Source organism: Podarcis raffonei, chromosome 1, assembly GCF_027172205.1.
Source record: "Podarcis raffonei isolate rPodRaf1 chromosome 1, rPodRaf1.pri, whole genome shotgun sequence".
Taxonomy (NCBI): Eukaryota; Metazoa; Chordata; class Lepidosauria; order Squamata; family Lacertidae; genus Podarcis; species Podarcis raffonei.
The window spans coordinates 62,648,181-62,671,810 of record NC_070602.1 but is presented as its reverse complement, the minus strand read 5'-3'; the positions used below and the strand labels follow the sequence as shown (position 1 = coordinate 62,671,810).

At 45.6% G+C, this 23,630-nt stretch overlaps 1 protein-coding gene across 5 annotated transcripts in view; it reads left to right on the top strand.

Annotated features, from left to right (window-relative positions):
• The window catches only part of BDNF (brain derived neurotrophic factor), a 68,134-nt gene that overhangs the window by 24,256 nt on the left and 20,248 nt on the right, over nt 1–23,630 (top strand). The window contains exon 1 of one of the 5 annotated variants that reach the window (XM_053389596.1): nt 7,565–7,775. The exons of 3 other annotated variants lie outside the window; for them this stretch is intronic. The gene's annotated coding sequence lies outside the window, so the exon portion shown is untranslated. Of the gene's footprint in view, nt 1–7,564; nt 7,776–8,332; nt 8,460–23,630 lie in introns of those variants that run through there. One more of the 5 variants, XM_053389620.1, reaches the window with a different exon arrangement.

Below are 23,630 nucleotides of genomic sequence, written 5' to 3'. Positions count from 1 at the left end.
ACCCGCACACTGGCAAAACACATATAAGCATGCCCTATTACACACTGCCCCCATTCTGCCTTCTTCCAGGTCCAAAAGGTCCCACACAACAGCGATCACATGCCAGTTGGACGGGCCTAAAATGGCCCCTGCCTGTACTGTGAAATTCAGTGTAAAGATACTGCTGGGGTGGAAATACCTATTATACTAAATTCCATGCATTACTTAAGAAGTAACCTTGGCCTTCACCAAATTACTCATCTTTGAAGGAGCCAAGATGCCAAAGTGCATAGTTAAGCTATGAAATTCTCTCACACAAGAAGTAGAGATGGCCACCAAGTAGAATAACTTTAGAAGAGGGTTATATAAATTCATTGAGAATAAGGGAGGCTATCAAGGGCTATGAGCAACAATTACTTGGTTCAACCTCCACTGCTGGGGACAGTATGTCTGTAAATACCAGTTGCTTGGAACCAAAAGTGGGGAGAGTGTTGGTGGGCTCAGGGTCTGCTTGTGGGCTTCCCAATGGCATCTGGTTGGTCTCTGTGAGAACAGGATGATGGACGGGACTTCAGTCTGATCCAACAGGGCTCTTCTTAAGCTCTTCTGTTATCAGTGATGGCACCACTTATAAAATGTTCGGCTTTATTTGATGGATACACACTTCTGGAGGTGCACTTTTAGGATTGGGTTTGGAATAGAGCATTGATAACATTAACTTCTTGGAAAGAAGAATGATGTGCTTGGTTACTGAAAGCTAGGAGAAAAACGGTTTCAGAGGAGCCACTGAAGAAAATATAGTTTATTTGCAAAAAAAATGTATATTTCCTACTTTCTTCTTCTTCAGAAAATAATGGCCCTGTTAACACTTTTATTGCATGAGATGGATACTAGGAACAGTGTTGTGTGTCTGTAAGGCATGCAGATATTGCAATAGGAGTGGCTGTAGAAATATACTGGTAACTTGTTGTTGTTGTTTAGTTGTTTAGTCATGTCTGACTCTTCGTGACCCCATGGACCAGAGCACGCCAGGCACTTCTGTCTTCCACTGCCTCCTGCAGATTGGTCAAACTCACGCTGGTAGCTTCGAGAACACTGTCCAACCATCTCGTCCTCTGTCGTCCCCTTCTCCTTGTGCCCTTCATCTTTCCCTGCATTAGGGTCTTTTCCAGGGAGTCTTCTCTTCTCATGAGGTGGCCAAAGTATTGGAGCCTCAGCTTCAGGATCTGTCCTTCCAGTGAGCACTCAGGGCTGATTTCCTTAAGAATGGAGAGGTTTGATCTCCTTGCAGTCCATGGGACTCTCAAGAGTCTCCTCCAGCACCATAATTCAAAAGCATCAATTCTTCGGTGATTCTTCGGCCTTCTTTATGGTCCAGCTCTCACTTCCGTACATCACTACTGGGAAAACCACGACTTACTTCATATTAAATGGAAAAAGACAGAAAGGAAGAGGAATGTGTTCATTCAGATCAGTGGAAATCATTGTTTTCATGAAAGACCACTATTTCTGCTTCTCCCTCCCCCTTTGTGATGGTTGGGAAATTAACATTTTGTAGTGGAAACCAACACTTTTATAATATAATAATTCACTGGGCAATGTAGGCCAATGAGTGCAGCAGCAAATGATGGATTTCATAGAATCATAGAATTGTAGAGTTGGAAGGGACCCAGAGGGCCATCTAGTGTGTTCTGCTGAGATTTCTGTGTTGGCTAAAAAGTACAATCTATATGGTGCCCTCCCATAGCTACCATGTTGTCATACAAGTTAAACTAAATTACGTGCCATGTCTACAAGCTCCATTTTGTGTTGAATAGCTCCATTTCTGATTATTGCTGCTATTATATTTAAATTGTAGCTTGAGCTACTAGCTGATTTCAAGCAACTTCCTATTGCTTGTATTTGGGAGTACGGGAGGAGGACAGGAATAGTTGGACATACGTAACTAGGAAACACGCATAAACACAATTAAATATAAAATGCTGCTAGTAGTATTAGAAGTGACCTCAGCCAATTAAAAAGTATTAATAGAAAAAAATACTCTGGTGTCAAAACTCTGAGTTCATTGACATCACTCTCATTTGTATAATCGGGATTAATTTAGATTTCCTGACAAGGAGAAACAAGAATCCAGGACATTTTCTTGACCTTTTCTTCTCAGAAAATTGGTTTGGGATGAAATCACATTAACCAAACAGATGGTTAAATAGAAAGCAAGGAGAAGTTTGTTTATGCTTTTAAAAAGAGAGAGAGAATCCTAGGAGCCTGTTATAGGTAGATTAAAATGTGGCTCTTTTGAAGGGTGGGGGAAGTGTTTAATTTTAGTTAATGAAGTTTTGCCTTTCTCTTAAAATGTTAGAAATCCATCACCTATAGCCCCACTTTCCCTCTCAGCGGAATAACTTAAGGTGGCTTACAAACATAAAATCTAACATTAGAAAACAAAAACACGGTGATCCAACCAGTGAAATGCAGCTGTTCACACTAAAACCATCAGCAGCAAAATCATCATCACAAGAACACAAAGAGCAGTGTTTCAAATGGAATGTTTCCAATTGCTAGTAGAAAAATGGATTGGGGGGGGGAGGGATGACCTAAATTCTTAGGGCAAGAAGTTGCACGTTTAAGGTGCCACCACCAAGGATGATCTCTTGCTCATAGTCACTAATCTTGCCTCAGGTATGTGCAACAGGGATGCAACAACTGATCTTAAAGGCTGGGCAGATTCACATTAGAGAAGATGGTCATTTGGGTATCTAAGACTTCATAGGTAATAGCCAGCACTTTGATTTGCACTCAACAGCAGCTCCACTTAGTACATGTTACAGTGGTACCTCGGGTTACAGACGCTTCAGGTTACAGACTCCGCTAACCCAGAAATAGTACCTCGGGTTAAGAACTTTGCTTCAGGATGAGAACAGAAATCGCACAACGGCGGCACGGTGGCAGCAGGAGGCCCCATTAGCTAAAGTGGTGCTTCAGGTTAAGAACAGTTTCAGGTTAAGAATGAACCTTCAGAACGAATTAAGTTCTTAACCTGAGGTACCACTGTATATAGTTTACAGGAAATGTAGGCTAGACCCATACAAGGGGGAAAGGTGAGGGGCAGGGGAGATAATAATGTTTCAAGAGGGGTATGGAGGAAAGCTTTAGAATGTATGAAAAGGAGGAGAGGGCTTGGGGAAGAATTGCCCTCCTTCAGCACCTGTGGTTACACTTCAAATTTCCAGTCCAGTACCCTGCATGCAAGGTAGTTAAATTCAGGCTCGTTTCTAACTCAGTGGGGAAAGGGAGGGGGCTGCTATGGCAGATGCCAAGTCTGGCTGAGGAATTTTCCATGCCCCATACATACATACATTCATCCATCCAGCTAATAGCAAGCAGGTTGCCGACACTGATAACATGGGGAGGCACAGTCAGTATAAGGATGCTGGAAAGGCCTTTAGGGTTGCAAGTTGGAGCTGTGGAGAGGTGGAGGGGGTGGAAGTGGAAGTGAGAGAAACTGTGATGTGACATAAGATGCCATGTTTGTCTGTGAGATCCCTCAGCTTTAACCATGGTTTATAACCATGTTAACCAGGGTTAGTGTTATGTACCACTGAGGTCAGTATGCATTACAGTAGTCCATTCAGCTCTCTGCATCTCCTTTTAAAAAGTAAAAGAAACAACTCCAAAAGTTGCAGTTGGATATTGGGACACTCCAACATGTCACAACATAGTTATAAGTTTTGGAGTTCTCCCCAAAATCAGGCAAGATGTTACATAAGGTGGGGAAGGAGTTTAAATATTAGACAATTTTAGACTTATTTCCAAGGTGTGGAGATTCCGGCCTGCACAAGTCTCTGCTAGGTGCTGCAGATATCAGCTTACATCCCTAAGGTTCTAGGAAAATTAAGCCATGGCTTCTCCCCATTTTGGGGGAACATCAAGCCCAGATCTGCCTCTTATACATAGTTTCCTAGTTCAGCAGGGAGAGAGAGAAAAGTTCAGGCAACAGAGTTGGGTTAGATTCTTGTCTAAGACCTTGGACAGCTGCATCCAGTCAGACCAGACCTCTGGTCTTCAACTACGACCATGCAAAATACATGGTAAAAAATTAAGCAATGGGTCTGCTCAGTGGGCAACTGTGATCCTGGAGACCTCACATTAACATCTCTCTTTTAGTTAGTGATGACTGCATACCTCCATTGGCACTGCTAGGAAGATGACTGGGGAAGGATGGCAAGTAGTGAAAAACAAGGAAGTTTGATTTGAGCCAGGCTCTAGCCCTGCATCACATAAACTTATAAAATATAAACAATTGTACTCTGCACATGCTTGAAGGTACCATTTTCTCACTGATGTGTGTGCACTACAAACCTGCACACATCTAGGACTGTGGATGGAGTCTACCATGCACACTTCAACAGCCTAGGACTTTCACATCTCTTTTTCTTTTCTTTTTGGCAAGGGTCTCATGTTCTTTAACACTAGATACCACAGAGAGTTTCAAAGAGGTGAAGCATTTCTACCTGTCACATACCTGCTTAAAGGCAAATGAAGCCCTGCTTCTTTAAAACAGCAAGCTTACATGACCTGTGGCACCTGATCTTTCTCGAAATCAAACACTTCCCTGGTGCAATTAGAGGCAGGATATTCAGGAGATGTATTCTTGATCACACTGTAAGTGTGATCCCTCTAAAAAGAGCCGCTTGTAGAATTACCTCTTTTGTTCTTATTAAATCTAAGATATATTGGCCATTTCCTTCTTCCGTATTTCATTCATTCATTCTTTATCACCATCTGGATGGATTCTTGCTCCCTGGAAGGGGGAGAGGTGCATATGGGATTGTCTGCCTCGTGTACCATAATAGTAGAGCCCTGCTGGATCAGACCAAGGGCACAGCTAGACTAAAACCCTGCTCTCACAGTGGTCAAGCCGATGCCTATGGGAAGCCAGTAAGGATCTGCTTGTGATTCTCAGCTGCTGGTATTCAGAGGTATGTTGCCTCCAGTAGCAGAGACAGAACCTTTCTTTGTAGAGGAGTTGCTCCAACCCCTTGACCATTTTGACTGCTCTTTTCTGAAATGTTTCCAATATCCTGTGTCTCCTCCCTCCTCTTGAAGCTCTGCAATTTCCTTGGCTGGCCTTGGGTCCTACGCAACTTGACTTGAAGGCAGCTGGGCACCATTTTATGTTGTACAAAATACTGTGAGCCACCCTTGCACTGTTGACTTTGCTTGGCCTATCCACTATTTTACTAGTCCCAGCTGAGGCTGCATACTGGGTGCTGTAGTTAACCCTTCACAGTACAGTGGTACTTCGGTTTTTGAACGTCTAAGAAGTCAAATATTTCGGTTTACGAAAGTGCCTCGGAAGTCAAACAGCTTCCGCTGAGCCCCCCCCCCCAATTTTCTCTATTGAATTTGCAGACCACCCTTTGCACCTTGGTTTTTGAATGTTTCATAAGTCGAACCGTCTTCCGGAACAGATTATGTTCAAAAACCGAGGTACTACTGTGCTACAATTCCCAGCACCCCTTAACAAACTACAGTACCCAGAATTCTTTGAGGAGGAATAGCAATTGCACCTTAAAGGTATAGTGTGTAGATAGCCTAAGACAGATATTTGCGTCGCTGTCTGTGCGATGGGCCTGGGAGATGGTTTAGGAGCCTTGATCTGCAATCCTGAACCCCTTGAAATTCCTGAGGACATGTAGAGGACTGCAATGATGACCACATTTCAAGATCGTTATGAAACCAAAATCTTTGGCAGCACAAGCTAAGGGCACAACTGCAGCACCTTTTTAGGAAAGGAAGAAAAAGCACGAATACTTTACAAAAAACTAAGTGTTTCAGCTTGATGATGATGTTTTTTTAAAAAAAAAACTGTCCCCCGCCCACCTGACTGGGTTGCCCCGTCCACTCTGGGCGGCTTCAAAGCTTCCAAATCAATGTCTCCTTTTCGCAAAGTAGGGAAAACCCTCTTCAAGAGTTTTAAGGAGAAAGCGAAACAAGTGACGAGGGAGCATCATCGAGCACGTGCCAGGGGCGGCAACCGGAGGCTGGCAGCGATTTTTCCTCCCCCCGCCCCCCTCTAATGGGAGGCATCCTTCGCATGCGTCGGGATTGCGGTTCCTCGTTAGTGCTGCCAGCGGCGTCTCCCTCGGAGAGGCGGGCGGGGCGTCACGTGACCTCCACGCATGGCGCGCGTGGCTTCCCGTCCGCACATCCCACCCTAAGCGGCGCTCGGGAGGTTTCGATCCGGCGCTAGGCTGACCCGAGGCGAGCCGCTGAGAAACAATGCGATCTCGCCGTCCGGGCCAAGATCAAAGGAAGCTGCTCAGTCGTGTGTGAAGGGGCGGGGCGTGTGTTGCAATTATTAACCTCCGCCACGCAATTTCCACTAGCAATAATTTAATCTGTGTTGGTGGCATGAACGGGAAAGAGCTGCGCGCGCGGGAGGGGACGAGTTGCAAAATTTGGGCAAGTAGTTGTGTGTGGGGGGGTCTCTTTTCTCCCTCTCGCTTCCCAAAGCAGCCCCGCAGGAGCCCACTTGAGGTGGCTGGCTTTTGCAAGGAGGCGCGCTTTTGAAACAAAACAATAAATTAAGTTTTGCGGGGCTTTGTTGTTGTTTTTTAAGCGAAAGGTGAGTTTGGGGTTGCGTTGCTTCTGCCTGTCTGGTTCTGTCTGCGAGAGAATCCGCCGGCTGGCTGGATCGAGCACGTTTGCCCGCTGCGTGTTCTCTTCGAAAGTGACTAGTTGTAACGTTACCCGGAGCCTTCATTAATAAAGAATGTTTGTTATTATCTTGATTGCATTCTTAATAGGCAGACTATGGAGAGGTCAGTGAGGGAGCTATATTTAAATGGATCTGGTTTGTTTAATGCACGAACAAGTAAGCCAATCTTTTCCAGCTTTTTAAGGGATTTCGTAACATTTCGAGAAGAAGCCCCAGTTCCATGGATTTTTAAATTGCTATTAAAAGCGAGGCACTGGAAGGGGGGAAATCATAATAATATAAAAGTATTGGTATTCTACCCATCTCCTCACCGCCGTTCTGTCCAATCCACTTACTCCGGAGTAGTCCTATTGCATTGTGATGGGGGGGAGGGGGCTTGAGCATGACCAGCCTGCGGATGGGTCTGGCTCAAACTAACCTGGGAAGGCACAAGTCTCTGCAATATGCGTGGCTGTTACTGGCTTTCAGTTGTTATTTACAACTTTGCTTCGCGATAAGGGGTGGGGGAAGCGATCTGGGTGTCTATTCCAACCCGATCCTCTTCCTTCTCTAGAGAGATCTGGTCGACCAACCCTACCCAGGCAGGGACAATAAAGTTTGTAGCAGGCGAAAGGGAGCCCTCCCCTTCTAGGGAGCAAACGGTGTTTGCCGTCCGGCATTGGGATGGGGTGGGAGAGGCACCGCGGTTCCTTTAAAGCGGGCACCCCAGTCCTCGGCGTTCCTGCTTGGAAGCGGCTTGACCAATCGAAGCCCAAACGGAGATCTAAATAATTCCTGAGTGAGCAGAAGCCAGCCACGGGCGGGGGGGGGGCAGGCGGGCTCGTGCGAGAGAGGCTCCTACGCCAGCCCCCCCCCGCCCCGCTGGGGGGGGGGGAGAGGAAGGGAGAGAAGGAGATCAGAGGCTCCCCACCACGCCGCTGCCCTCCCACCCTTCATAAAGCTTTGATGAGACATTCGAGCTGCTCGCCTCCTCCTGTGTTTCTGGAGCTGCAGGAGGCGGCTGCAGGGACTGGACGGCTGGGAGACGATGTGACTCTCCGGAGGAGACCCCAGCAGGCTTTGTGTGGACGGCAAGGTAGGGACGGGGAGGGGGGGAAGAAAAGTTGACTCGAGCCGAACTGGGTGGAGAGAGAGGCGCCCCGGAAAGGGGCAGCAGCAGGGGCGCCAAGCAAAGCGGGAGACGCGAGAGGGCGTCGGAAGGGGAGGGCTGGGGAGCTGCGGACCCGGGGCTCCGGCAGGACCCTCCCGGGGGGGTGATTCCCTTCAAGAAGCTGATGGAGCGCCGGGCGGGCGGGAGGATTGGGAGCGAGGGGATCGCGGCGCCATCCGCCCGTCGGGCCCGTCCGCTTCCTCGGAAGTAAAGCCCGAGAGCGAGCGCAGCGCTTAGGTAACCGTGGCCCAAACGAGCGAGGTTTGTTGTCCGATCTGCCCCTCTCGGGTGGTGCCCCCAGAGCACCAGACACCTGCTCGCTTCGCGGCAGGCAGGGAGTTGGCGCCCTCGCTGCCTCCGGGGGTGGCCACCTCTCGCCAGGCTATGGCACGACCTCGCTCACCAACGCGCGCACTTAGTTCTGGCTCGCTCGCTCGCTGTCTGCAACTTGCCGCGCACTTTCCTCTGCGGAAAGCCCACCCGACGGAGGCGGTGGGTGTCCGAGGGCGGCAGGAGAGAGCGAGCGAGCGAGGCAGGCGCGCCGCTGGAGCCCACTCGCTGGAGCCCAGGCAAACAGGGAGGGCTTCCCCCGGCTGGTCCCTTCCGACGGTACGTGGAGAGGCGGGGAGCCCCTCGAGGCTGCAGCGCAGCGGAGCGGAGGAAGCGGGTTTGGGGGCGGCTGGCTGCCTGCCGTGCGATTACTGGTGGGCGAGGTAGGGGTTCCCCTCCTTTTAGGGGGGCCTTCTTAAGACTGCAGCTGCGGGTTTAAGGAAGGAAGAAAGGGAAGGAAGGGTGGCTTTTTGTGACGGGGGGCGTGTCCCCCCCCCAAACCAGCAAAACAACCCAAGCAGCGCTGCAATTGCGATACTCCTTGGATTTTTGTGGTGGTATAGTTGCGTGAGCGAGTTTGTTCGGGTGGTGGTTTTGTGCGTTTTTAATGGGACAGGGGGCCCTCTGCTGGTCAGAGAGAGAGGCGCAGCGGCTCAAGGCCCAGAGGAGAGGGCGGGATTCCAGAGCAAAGCGCCGCCGCCGCCAACCTCTGAATGGGAGTGGGAGGTCTTCTGCTCCACGCTGGGCGAGGTGGGATCATCCGCGTCAGGCTCGATGCGTCTTACATCGCTGGCTCAGAGGGGCCTCGCATCCAGAGGGGGATTTCCTTGTGTAACATGATGTGCTAGAGGAACTTTTTTGCATGAGCACTCCTGCCCAGATGAGAGCAGGCAGGACGCGGGGAACGCTTCCTGATGGCAGCAAAGGCAGAGAAACGCTCTAAGCGACGGAGACCAATCTTGTATGTGTGAGAGATGTAGGAAAGCGAGGGAAATGGGTTCCTGCTTGGAACTCTCTCTCTCTCTCTGAAAATTACTGGAGATCACTCTCCTTTTAATACAATGCCCACCCACCAATGTTTATCTTAATGATTAACGGGAAGAAGCTGCCAAAATATTTGGGTACAGAAATGAGCTTGCAAGCAAAGAATGCAGTTCCTAATGGTTTAAACGGAGGGGGGGGGGACATGGGGACAAAAGTGAATCTGGGGGAGCTGTTCTTCACACGGCTTTGAGAATTAAGTCTAGGCTGCAGTCATTATACATTTACATGGTAGTAAACTCAATTGGCTTAACTTCTGAATGAGCATATATGGGGATGCACTTTTAGATGGGGAACTCTGGATTTCTAGATATGGACTGCTGCATTGACCATGCTACCTGGGACAAATGGCAGGCGGTTCCTTAGGGCGGATATGGTGCTGCCCCACTATCCTCAGTCCACCTTCAGGGGTTCCACTGCCTGTCACCTTCCTCCAGCTTGGTCTCAGCATTGCCCCATGTAATGCAGGGAGGAGGATAGGGACAAAACAAGTATTAGTTGGCTCTGGCTCCACCAGCCAGTGGTGGTCTCCCTGCGTACAACCCTGCTTGTCTCAATGGGCACCAGCCAACCCTGGACTCTGACAGGCTGATGGAGCCCCACCAGAGACTTTGAGTCCAACAATATCTGGACGGTCAATGCCAGGGTAGATAAATTTATGGATGAGACATCTGTTTACACACATTAGCTATCATAGCTTAGTGGAACCTCCATGTTTCAAGGATCAGGATGTTTCGATCAGGATGCTGGGGTGCATAGATTTTAACCTGCTCCAAGGAATGCAAGTCTGTTGCAGCTAGTTGCTTGGGAAATGAGTGACATAGGTTTGCCTGTGTGCAGTGGTGGCTGCATGGTCCATCTCCCCACCAGCCCAAGAAACGGGGAGTAATTCCCTCTAGCATTGCCTCAAGTTCCTTCCATCACTGTGATTCAAAATCAAACTTGAGTGTCATCTCCTGGAAACAAAAAGTTTCACTCATTCTTCAGTGTATGTAGAGATATATTGATGACTTGGGCAACTTGACGTTGTTGTTGTTGCTGTAGAGAGAATTAGGATGTGTGGCAGCGGCAGTGGGGATGCATAACCGCCTAGGTATGACACACTGCCAGAGGTTATAAATGGAATGTAACGGGAAGTTACTCTGTTGGCTGCAGCTCAGAATTATGCATCTACACAAGCCAGCAAGGCTCAGTAAGTGAACGGAAAGAGACACTTGTTGAAATGTAACCTTTACTGGAATTTAAAACACGCCGGTTACCATAACTGGAATTCCAGGGCTATAAAGTTATTTGTCCTTTTTGTCTACTTCGCTAGACGGAAGTCTCTCTCTCTCTCTCTCTCTGTGTATGCTTTCCGTAAATTATTAAACTCCTTTTATATTGTGCATTCAGTCGGTGGATGGGGGAAGATAACTTAATAAAAGCAAGCAATCTCTATATATTTCTGCAATACTCACCTGTGCATTTCATCCACTCATTCCAAGAACAGAGAATATTCATTTCCCATTCATTGCTTTATCAGATCTGCAATAATTTGTGATCCCAATCTTATCACAGTGACCAGGATTTAAAGAGATCCACATGGCTGTCTAAAGTAGTCTTGTGTGCACACAGTGATTCCCCCCGCCCCTTGACCTTCTGCAGCATCATATAGTGTGTGCACATCCACACCAGGGCTTGCTGTGGAAAGGGAGAGACTGGGAATGCTCAGTGTACAGATGGCACTTCGAATCCTATCCATTATTTGAAAGTGTTCATCCCATTCATTTCCATGCCCCTTATGTACATGAAAGTTTAGTTAGTACTGTAACAGAACTTGGGTCTGCCATTCTCTTTCCCACAGAATAAGCACTTTCCATTTCAACAGGGATTGTGTTGCTTTGGCCATTTGAGAATCTGGTTGTTCAAGATCTAGACTATTTTGAAAATTCAACTTGCAACCTGGGGATTCATAGGTTAGTTAAGCATTGCATGCATGACAAAGCATAACTGAGGACCACAGATTAAGCTCCTGCCACCCCAGTCCTGAATGTGGAATGAAATCCTGTTATTTTAAATGCCTCTTGGATCCAAGTAAGTTTGATTAGGATCTTGCTGACATACACATGGAACTGTTTGATAGCACTGAGTAGCATAGAGGATTAGGTATCCCATCCTAGTTATTATCACAACTCTTTTAGCATTCGTATTTGGATCTCAAACAGGCGCAGCAACAGAATTAGGCTGCTGTGTCAGCAAGACTTCATAATGCATTATAGCACTTCACTGTGCTTGAAACACTTCATATACAGTACACTGCCTTGATAATCCTTACGACAGCCCTGCCCAGTAGATCATTATCATCCCCATACTGTACTGCTGAAGCTGATAATAGTGGCTCACGTAAGGCCAGCCTTCCCCCACTAGGTGCTTTCCAGCTGTTTGGGATGACACCTCTGTGCTGTGCTGCCTGGAGCCTGATGGGAGTCATCGTCCAAAACATCTGGAGGGCACCAGGTTGAAGAAGGCTGCCTAAGAGCCATTGAACAAATATGTGGCTAAGGTGAGATTTGAATGGTGGGGGGGGGGCACCAATTCAGTGCATGTTTACCCAGAGGTAAGTCTCACAATGCTTAAAGGGGTTTATTTCTCTCTTCCCACCAACCATCACTGCTGCGGATCGCAGCTGCAGTCACTGTCCTCATCAACTTTCTTTAATTTATGTTAAAGTCAGTGCATCTTACTTCCAGGTAAATACAATTCTGCTTATGCTACAAGTCACCTAAATGAGGTGCTTTTGAAAATGCTACCTAGTAATTATTTTCAGATGTCCAAACCATGAATGAACTATTTGGCAGCTTTGTTGTGTGCTATTGATTGCTCTAATTCTTCAATTTTTTATAAGATTAAAAGAGCAATGTGTTACAACCACGTGCATTCTTTTTTCCCAGAATTGCCATTAGCTTCCTGCCTTGAACGTTAAGGGTTTTTCTTTTTTCCAAAAGTACTTTTTTTTAATTACTTTGTTTGCTATACATTTTTTTTGAGGTTATTACCGTTTTGAGATCAATAACCATTACTTATTTATGTTTCTAGTAACTGAGTTTTAATGTATGCAGAGAATCTATCCTGGTAGTATACAGCAAGTACCTGTGTTATCTTTAATTCATGGATTGATAAAAATACTCAGAATTGAAACCATTGTGATATTTATAAATGCACGTACACACGGAGGCAATGGTCCAGGCTGTGTGGCATGAGTAAAATAAAAAGATAATGATGATTACTTGTTTATACTGCCCCATTGAGTGAATTTCATTGAGCCACTGACTGGCAGCATGAATGACAAGGCTTACTATTTCACCTTCAGTAGGCATGTGCCATCTATTCATGTAACTTCAAAGCAGCAATACTTTTAACTTACGTCTATTACTATGATTGAGTCTCACACAGTAGTTTTCCTGAGCGCAAAAAAATTGCGGATAGCTCCTATTAATTTAAAATTATATATACATAATTCCTTTATATGTCTTGAATAACTGAGGTTGGCTCCTAAAAATCTGAAATATCTTTCTGACTCTTAACTTTGGTCCTCTTTTTATGTGCTTAGGATGACACTGTATTGGCCTAAATATGAGCCTCACTTTCCCTCCAAATTCCGACTGTGAAAAGTTAAAGTGGGGCTTATATTCACGACCTTACGGTATGCAGTCAGGAGTGTGGCAAAGCGGGGCCCGCCCTGCACATAGTCCCTCTCCTCTCCTCCAAGACTGGGAAGGGAGAGAGCGATGGAGGGGAAAGGCTGTTGGCAATGCACCATGCCCCCCCCCCCCGGAACAGCAAGGAATGGAGCAGCTTATATTTGGGTATTTTTTTCTCTCCCCTCACTTCCAATTTTAAAGGTGCAACATATTTGGGCCAATATGGTATTTTATTCATTTCTCTGTAAAAGTTTATATCCTGCCCTTCCTCCAAAAGGATCTCAGGGTGGCAAATATCTTCAATAAAATACAATTACAGTGGTACCTCAGGTTACATACGCTTCAGGTTACAGACTCCGCTAACCCAGAAATAGTACCTCGCGTTAAGAACTTTGCTTCAGCATGAGAACAGAAATCGTGCTATGGCGGCAGCAGGAGGCCCTATTAGCTAAAGTGGTGCTTCAGGTTAAGAACAGTTTCAGATTAAGAACGGACCTCCGGAACAAATTAAGAATGAGGTACCACTGTAAAAGTAATTTAAAAACTTCTAACAAAAATTAACACATGTAACTAAAGCAGAAATGTTTTCAGCAGACATCTAAAGGAATACAATTATGGCAGCTGCCTCATGTTTGGAGACTGGAAATTCTGAAGTACAGATGTTGCCATACGGCAATCCCTTAAGTAAACTGGTCCCAAGCATGTAAGGGCTTTATATACCAGTAGCAGCAACTTGAACTCGGCCCAATGGCAAACTGGCAGCAAGTGAAGATCTTTGAGCACAAGTGTAATATGCTGATGGACATGGGTGTTGCTGTGCTCTAAACCACCGAGCTTCTTGGGCTTGATGATCAGAAGGTTGACGGTTCAAATCCCTGCAACAGGGTGAGCTCCCACCGCTCTGTCCCAGCTCCTGCCAACCTAGCAGTTCGAAAGCACGCCAGTGCAAGTAGATAAATAGGTACTGCTGTGGCGGGAAGGTAAACGGTGTTTCCATGCAGTCTGGCTTCTGTCATGGTGTCCCATTGTGCTAGAAGCAGTTTAGTCATGCTGACCACATGACTTGGAAAGCTGTCTGTGGACAAACGCCTGCTCCCTTGGCCTGAAGTGAGATGAGCACCGCAAACCCATAGTTGCCTTTGACTGGGCTTAAACGTCCAGGGGTCCTTTACCTTTTTACTTTATGCTGATGGACTCTACCTGACAAACTGTCAGCAATCATCCTGGAGCATTCTGCACTAACTGCAGTTTCTGGAGCAGACAAAAGGGAAGCCCCATATAGAGCCCAGTCTTGAGGTTTCCAATTTCTGAACCACTGAGGTCAAGCTGGCTTAGTCCAGGAACGATTGCAGTTGCCTAACCAGCTGAAGCCTGTGAAAAGCAAACCTACCCAACAAGGTCATTATTGACAATGCTGGATCCAGGAGCACCTTTTGGGCTGTCTTCTGGAGACACCACAACCACACCCACTGCAGGCAGTCAACCACTTTCTTGGACATGAGAACTATCCATTAGTTATCAGCATTTCTGGCAGATGCCCATAGAATCTCTGCTGAATGATTCTGTGCAGTCTTGGCACAATCGCCATCACCTTGTACATTGATACGGGTTGGTTCTATTCTTCATCTTACCTACTAGCTTCCCAGTGCGTCTGGTCAGGATTGGCCTCTGGTTCTGAGTAAGCCAACTGAAAACTAATCCAGGCAAGGCTGAAGAACATCTGATAATTTGCAAATGCTATAGCTTGAGAGACAAGGGAGAAAGAAGGAGAGAGACACACACAGAAGGGTCTCATACATTGATTTCAGATGTCTGCAAAGGGTGCAACATGCATGCACACTGGATCAAAACTGTTTCACAGTGATTTCATCTGGATCATCTGCAATAAATGAGTAATGAAATGGTATTAATTCTGGAGTACACTGCTAGTATGGAAGTAACCATCCCTTGCTCCCTCATGTTTCCGTCTTTGTGAACTCTTACATGCTGTCCAGAGAAAGTTTCTGAATAAAGGCAGGCCTCACCGCTCGCATCGTCTCTCCCCATATCTGGAGTCGGGGATGGAAACTGGTGTCAGCAAGTAGGGAAGAAACCCTGGAAACTGCCTTATGCTGAGTCACGCCATTTGGCCATCCAGTGCAGCGCTGTTTACACTGGCAGGCAGCAGCAGCTCTCCAGGATTTCAGACAGGGGTTATCTACCAGCCCTGCTTGGAGATCTTTGGTACTGAACCTGGAACCATCTCCAGGCAAAGGAGATGCCCTACACTGAGCTATGGCCCTTCCTCATTCATCTCCAGGGAACTACAGTGGTACCACAGGTTACATACGCTTCAGGATAAAGACTCCACTAACCCAGAAATAGTGCTTCAGGTTAAGAACTTTGCTTCAGGATGAGAACAGAAATCGTGCTCCGGTGGCGCAGTGGCAGCAGGAGGCCCCATTAGCTAAAGTGGTGTTTCAGGTTAAGAACAGTTTCAGGTTAAATACGGACCTCTGGAACGAATTAAGTACTTGACCTGAGGTACCACTGTACCTGAAGCCTATCTAGCAGCACAGTTTGAATTACCTCAGAAATGGCTGCCTTCTACTCCTGTGAGCTTCTCAAGCTACAGTTCACAGGCTTCTTCTTTTTTGAGGGGGGTGATGCTGTGCTCTGGATGCATGGTGTGTGTGTAGCCCTTGAGAACTAAGAGAGGATTTGAACCCTTGTCTGACCCTCAAGCCAATACACAGCCCCATAGGAGGTGCACCATATCATGTATGTGTGGCAAAAGCTGTTCCTGCTTGAATTCCCTCCTCTGTGCAAATGGCCCACCCTGGTGCCCACCGTGCCTGCCCTAGGCCTTGTTGCCTTTAGTGTTAGGCCTGTCTCTGGTAAAAAGGATTGGGGCCTGCTCTGAAAGAACAGAGGAAATACAACTCTTTGGGTTCAGGCCAGTATATCTCACTCAGGGCTGAAGATAAAATCGCTACTTAACTCTCAATATGAGGCAATTGAAAAAGAGCTGTTCACTATTGTTTATTTAATGAAAAGAGATAAAAAGAAAGGCCTTTTCTTTGAGATTCAACAACACGGAACAATTTTCCCTCTGTAGTACTGCCACTTAGTGTTCAACTTCACTGAATCACAGCTGGAAAACCCATTTTAAAAAATTGCACTCTCTGTTAGAGTCCTATTTTTCTTGCTACAGGGAGGATGTCATCATTCGAAGACTGTAAATTGTGGTTGGCATAACAAGCCAAAAGTCTCAAGCATTTTATTTTTTTACAAATCACTTGACGGAAGGCATAAGGTTGTGTGCCATGGCAGGAGATGAGAAAAGATCCTCCTGCTTATTTAAATGTGTGTTTGGTAATAACTTTGTGGTGGTACTACTTTTAAAAAGTCATGGGAAATGGGCCCTGGCTGCATTTGTGGACCAAGACTAAACACAAGTCGTCTCCCCAAAGTTTGAAATTGAAATAAATGAGCTGCTTGCCCTGTTCTGCTTATTTGTCCAGGCGCAACCAGGCTTTTGCACAATACGCACTTGCTTGTCACTCCTAAGAGAGAGAGGGGTAGAAAGAAAGACAACTTTCAGTAAAGATTTGCTTTTAATACTTGTGTTCTACATTTGTTTCCCTTAACTGCTCATTGATTGAACCCAGAGTCCAAAAAACTGGTTTTCTTGTTTCAGTCTCAGTAAACTCAAAAGGTACAGCACGGAAGAAAACTGAACTTCACAAGAGTTGTAGCTATCTAGAATAAGGTCAAGCTATTTTCTTTGGGAAAAGAGGTCAACAGGATGCTACGAGAGCTCTGAGCAGAGGATATCTTTAGCCCGAGCTGTAATGCTTACTCTTGTTTTAAGTGGCTGCTTCTTTAATATCTACAGATGTTGCTTCCAGCCTTTGATTTATGGCCGCATTGGAAATTTTGCTCAGTATGCTGAGCATCGTGACAGAGGCTCCTGTGTGAGCGGATATATCCCTTTTAATAGGTTAATTACTAACCTGCATTGACTTGTTTTCACATAATTGTTATGAGCACTCAGCCCCCTCCCCTGCAAAATTGCAGCTTAATGGAACACCTCTTAATCATCTCTAGGAGAGGTTTATATACTGGCATGCTCCATCTTACCAAAAACTGAACTGTTTTCTCCTGAGCGTTTTGTTCTGAATATGAACTTAAGGAACAGAGCTCTGGCTTCGGGGGGAAAAGAACAAACTCTCTTTGTATGTCACTAGCACAAGGGGTACCAAAATAACGTGCCCTTTACTTTTCACCCTTGGGGCCAAGCTACACATTACTTGTGTAGAATATAGTCCTGTCATTTTTTATTTTTTTATTTTAATTGTAAACAAAGAATAGCTTTGACAGGCTGCAATTTTGCAGGGAAAACCAGCGTACAATGTATGGATTGCCCCTTATTTAATAAGCAGCAGATCAACATTAAACCAAAGTCCATTGAACATGTTTACAGTCTGTATGCTGTAAACTACTGTATGCTGTAAATTTAAGTATTTGCATTACAGTTAGTTCAGACCATCTGAAGGTCATGGGTCTTTTATAAACTCAGCTTTTGTGGTGTGCTGTAGTCGAGGCAGTGACATCCCTTTGAGGAACATAGGATAAGACTGTGAAGATATGCCCCATCTTCTACGAAAAGCCCCTTAGTTTTGTTATGGGCCTATGACAGCGAAGATCATGTAGGGGCTGAGGTCACTCCCTTGGTCTTTGGGATAACATGCCCTTCCAAATCCCCTTTCCACAGTGGTGTGGAGCAACATAACATCTCTTTACCCAGACCTATGGAGCACAGTCAACATCTATTGTTGCTCTACTGCTGAGCATGGGACAGAAATAAATGAGGATAGCATCAATCTCATGCCATGCACACACGGGGGGGGGAGAATAGTGTCATTTTCTCTATCTACTTTCCCAATTTTGTGCATAATTTTATACACTGTAAGTTGTATCCAGCTAACATTTACTCAGAGCAGAACTAATTGGAAACAACCCGTCTGTTATGGAAATTTCTCTTTTCTACACTTGCACTCCAGTGCATTATGCCCAACAAAGGGATTAAGTCTCCCCTTGCATCAATGCTGGCTGCTTAGCACATGATTCCATGTCCTGCTGTCATACCATGGCAGGAGCAGAGAAATAACAACTTGTCCAAGGCTGGGCAACCACTTGCCCACTGAGTTCTTCAAAACCAGAAGCTTCAGAGAATGCAACCAATCTGGGACAACATCCACAGCTCTTCCCACTGAAGAATACCTGGTCTGTCTCTGGCCATATCTGTGATATTACTTATAGTGACAACTTTTTAAGATATACGAGTACTGACTTTCATCAGGTGTGTTTCTCATCGCTAAAAGGCTGGTCAGTTCCTCTAGTCCAACATGTTACACTAAGACAGAAGAGTCCATAGCTAAACATCCTGGACAGGGCAGTCTGTGATCTCTCTCTCTCTCTCTCTCTCTCTCTCTCTCTGTGTGTGTGTGTGTGTGTGTGTTGTCAGATGAAACCCAAACAAAGCTCTCTGTCTTTGGAAAAATATAGTGAGTAAACAAACCAACCCCTGTGTTGCAAAATATGAGTCAGCAATATCAAAAGCAACACGATGGCCAGAAACAATAACAATGTGAAAAGCTTTATGGAATAATTCGAAACATCAAAACTAACAAACTTAAGTCTCTGAAAGTCCTTAAATGAATCATGGTGCCAAGTTTTACCAGCGGAGAAAAATATAAACAGTGAGCCACAACCTGTTTAAGTAGCTGAAGTGCAGATACTACGGTAGCTTGAAGATCACTATAATTAAGGTTGCTATCCTATCTATATACTTGGGAGTGAGTCCCCCTTTAATGGGCCTTTCTTCTGAGTAGAACCTGCATAGTGTTGTTCTGTGTCTCTCCTAAATTGGCTAGAGCCAAGCTACAGATTACTGGTGGATACATTATTTAGAATTGCTAGGTTCTCTTTTCCTGCTTGTGGGCTTCCCACAGGCCTCTGGTTGGTCATTGAAAGAAGAAGATGCCGGACTAGATGGGCCACAGGTTTGGCTCAGCAGGATCTTATGTTCTAAAGAAGCTTTCAGAAATTTGGAGGAGCTAAGAATCTTCCATTCCTGGAGAATTACAGGGTTGAATCCAGAGGTAGCTTGTCATACTTGGGTCTTGCAGAAACGGCATTCTGTTTATTAATTACGTGGACTTCTAGCTTTCATTGTGTAACCCTCACAAGGCAGTACACAAATAAAACAAAAACATAGCATGGGACTAACTTGTCTCATTGATTTTAGTGGGAAGGCCAGGGCAATCTTAACCCCCTGATTCACTCTCCTAGAGGGGTTTAGGATGTGGCAGAGGTGTCCCTCCAACAAGCTTGGATTCAGAGGAAGTTGAGGAGCAATCGTGGCAGATCCACTGCTGCATTTGGAGGAATGCCTCAGCAGATGATCTTTCTATGCAGGCAAGAAGGAGGACCTTCAGATATCCTTGTCCCAGATTGTTTTAAAGTAAAAAGAGACCAGCCCTTTTAATTACTTTGGAATTGGGGACCCAGTTAATAACTGGGCAGCTACATTCAGAAGTTTCCAAACATAGGCAAAGCCATGTTTCAAGTATTAGACACTATGTAATTTTAGCAGAATGTTTCAAGAGCACAGGTAACTATGACAAGATCCTTTTTATTCAGGCAGGGTAATAGCTGAAACACCAATGGATGTTTGGTGAAAGGTGCGTTGTGCAATGGACACTTGAAAGGTCAGATCCAATAGCAACCCCAAGCTGTCAACCTGATCCTTTAGGATTAGTGTAGCTCCATACCAAAGAGTTTGAATGCCAGCTTCCCAAAATGTATTTATTTATGTAGATCATTTGTATTCCACACTTTGTCTCAAAGAGACACTCAGGGCAGCTGTAAACTTAACCATCTAAAACTTTGTTGGCTGGATTGAGACCCAGTTTATCGGCACTCATCTAGCTCGTTACAAGTCCTAGCACTTGCTGAGAGTGTCCACTGCCTCACCTGGACTAGATGAAAAGGAGAATCTAGGTGCAGATCTCCAGATCTCCACATGACTACCAGCAGCAGTTTTGTGAAGGTGTTTAATAGCACTGGAGGCAAGAGGCAACAAAAAAGCTGGATCATCCCAGACAGGTGATCTGGAAGGATACCATGTCAATAGTACTCTAAGCCATGGAGAGGTCCAGGAGAATCAACTGTGTTGCATTTCCCCCTGATTATCTCCCAGTCCCCAAAGCAGAATGGAAGCCAGACTAAAATGGGTCAAGATAACCTGTTTCACACAGGGGTTCCTAAAGTTAGGCAGTCACTTCCCACTCATCCAGCTATGTTCAAGAAGACAAGGAGACTGAGGGAAAGGTAGGGAAAGGGGGGTGGTATGGAAAGCAATTGACTGATTCCACAAGCAGCACACAATTAGAACAGCATATCTGTGTCTTTCTCATGAATAGATACATTTGAAAGCATTCCATCTAGCTATTTCAGATGTGAGAGCTACTTCTAGGATCATACTGATGACTTACATTTCTAATATGGAAAGTAGGTTCAAGACATGGGCATGACCCCAAAGGAGTTCTTGCATCTGGAATTGGTAGTTGGAAAGGTTTCATAAATAGGCCTATAGTCATAAGAAAGACAGGGCTATGCTGGTCTGCTTCCAGGCTGCACATATCTAACAGCAGATAGCACTGGCTCTCTTGTTTTTGGCTATTACCCTTTTCCATGACCAGAAAACTTTTGAAAGCTACATTCGTACCATTGAAGCTATACATCCATTTGTCATAATGACCATTTCAATTTCTTACCATTTCTTTTTATATTTATTTATATCGCACCCTTCTTCCCAAAGGAGCCTGGAGTAGCAAACAAGAGATAAAATAAAAACATACTAAAAACAATTCCAAGACAGATGCAGACTGTGAAAAATCTCCAGTTAAAAGACTTGTTGGAAGAGGAAGGTCTTCAGTAAATGCTGAAATGGCAACAGGGGTGGTTCCAAAGGGTCTATAAAGTGTCACAATCTTTCAGGTAAACAGGTCCCAAGTGCAGTAGGGCTTAATACCCCCAAACCAGTGCTTTGAACATAACCCAGTAGCTAACTGGCAGCCAGTGCAGTCCTTTAAACAGCCGGGCTAATGTGTTGGTGATATCCTGCCCCAGTCAAGCCACTGCGTTTTGCACTAGCTGGACCAGCCTCAAGGGCAGCCCCCCCCCAGCATATTGCAGTAATCCAGCCTGGAGGTTACCAGCATATATGGACAACAGTGGTCAGGCTTTCCTACTTCAAGCAACAACTCTAAATGTCTTTTCAGCTGAAGGTGGTAGAAGACACACCGGCCACTGAGGCCACCTGAGCCTCTAGTGACAAACAGGGCAGCAAACAAAATATATTCATCAATTTCACTTCAAAGTTTTGTTTGTTTCTAGGACTTTTTTTTTTAGCCACCCTACAATTATCTTATTTTATTTTAAAATTTTGCATCCTAAAACTGGGAACCAAAGAAGGAACATGAAGGTATGAAATACACACTTGTGGGTTTGTTTGTTTTTTACTGCAGTTTTTCTCAGATTGTCTCTTCAGCAGAAAGCACTGCTACCTCACAGATCAACTTATTCTCCCCAGCTAATATTAACAGTTCATTTCCCTCCAGTTCTAACTTCCTTGTTTGCAGTCAGTAATTTAGAGCCAGCACCTGTTCACATCTTTAGACCTGTGTCATAAAGAAACAAATGCTTAAGATAAGAGCATATTGAACAATGTGTCATTGCAATATCACAATCACTACAAGACTATCTCCAAACACCCCTCCCCCATCCAAACAACCCAGTAAAACAAGTTTTGGTCCCTTCCCACCTTTTTCAGTGGAAAAAAATAGTCAAATGTCAAGGATTAGCATCAGTAACTAGGTGCATGTTTACCTTTCTGCTTTTGCCAGCAGGGTACTATTTGCAAATTAAATTTCTTGGGTCTTGCTACAGGTGGCCATCAAGGCTTGGTTCCATGCTGAACGTGTGCATCAGATGCTGAAGATGCAAAACCTCATAAAGGATTTGTTTTCAGTTTAAATAAAAAAAAAATCCATTTGGAAGGAAACAATTTAGCAGGAAGGCGTGCGAGGATGTGAAAGAATGGCTGCTCCCACTGTGTTTATGGTTGGTTGGTTCATACATGCCTCACTTCAAGGCACCACACCTTATTCTCAGTAATATTTTGCATTCTCTGGAGCTTCTGCCCAGTGGAAAGTTCACTTTGCATTCTAATTTGGCCCAAATGTTACTAATGAATTGCCTTGTCATCCTGACTTTTGTTCTGTACTCTCTACATCCAGATTTCTTGTTTGTCTGGTCCTTATGACTGCAACGTAGTGTATAAATGTGCACAACATTTTGCAAACCAACAGCTCCCTGGGGAGGAAGAGGTTGTGGCCGCAAGAGGGATGGAGGTAAAGTGAGAGGATTGCCCTCACAGAAATAAATCCTTTCAGGTTTCACTGTCAGAGAGTAATCCTTTACTTTCATTATTCTGGACCAGAATTATGGTGCCACTATGTTGGCAGAAAAGCCAGCCAATCCAATGCTTCACCCTGGAAGGGAAATTCTCACAAGTAAGAAATTTAAAGGGAGGAGGAGATGGCAAACACATCCCCAACAGCATCCCTGGGAATGCCACCACAGCCCACCAATCATGGCCAATGCTAGTAAAGACATCAACACAGGGAAGGAGCCAGTGAACTAACAATAGGAATATGCTCAAGGCATATGTCTCACTACACACAAGGCAACAACACTCATATCAGCCCCAATGGCACAGCCAGCAGTGACCGGTCCAGATTTTTAATCCCTTTGTGCTTTATGACAACCACTGTTTTGGAACACAAATGGAAGGAGGGAGAGGTCGTACAATGTGACACCTGCACAACTACCTGCCTGCACATAGCATACACAGCTCCCCCCCCCACTTGGAAAAAGGTTCAAAACCCACCTAAGGAAGGGAAAGATTCATTTTTTTGCCAAGCAGCCAAGGGAATGGGGCACACACACACGCAAACACACACTGACAGCCACTGCCATTAATGAATCACTGAACAGGGCATAGGACTAGCAGAAGCAGGAGACAAGAGTTTGAGCCCTACCAGGGGGAAGCGACCCCACACACCGTTAGCATGCCTGGCAGGGAGGAATGTCATATCAGGGTTAATGAAAGGAAGAGAGAGCACCCTGGACTCAAACCCACAGCGCAAACGTCACACAGCAGTTCCCTAGCCACTCAGCCATAGTAGCAAGCAGCAGTCTTTACCTGCCCCATTCCCTGACAGATAAGATGCCAGGTATAGTGCAGGTGGTTTGGCTTGGGGAAACAGCTTTACAGGCCAAATTAGGCCCACAGATCAGAGGTTTCCCCAATGCTGCTGTAACTTGGCCAGCAATGACAGTGCTTAGAGAAAAGTGTCTGATTTTTGCCAGCAGAGTTTGCCTGCATGTGGGGATAAGAGCCTTCTCTGCATTTCCCTATATTTTCAGGGAGGAGGATGTTACAGAATTACGGTTCAAAGAAGACACGGTATTCACATTTGGCAAAGTGACAGTGGGGAACAATGGGAGAGTTGGAGCAGTAATCCATTATGCTACAGCATGTGTTTTCCTGCAGCCCGTGATTACATGCGTCCCTGCCTCCACGTCTTTCCCTGTTCTCTCATGTCTGCCAGTTCCT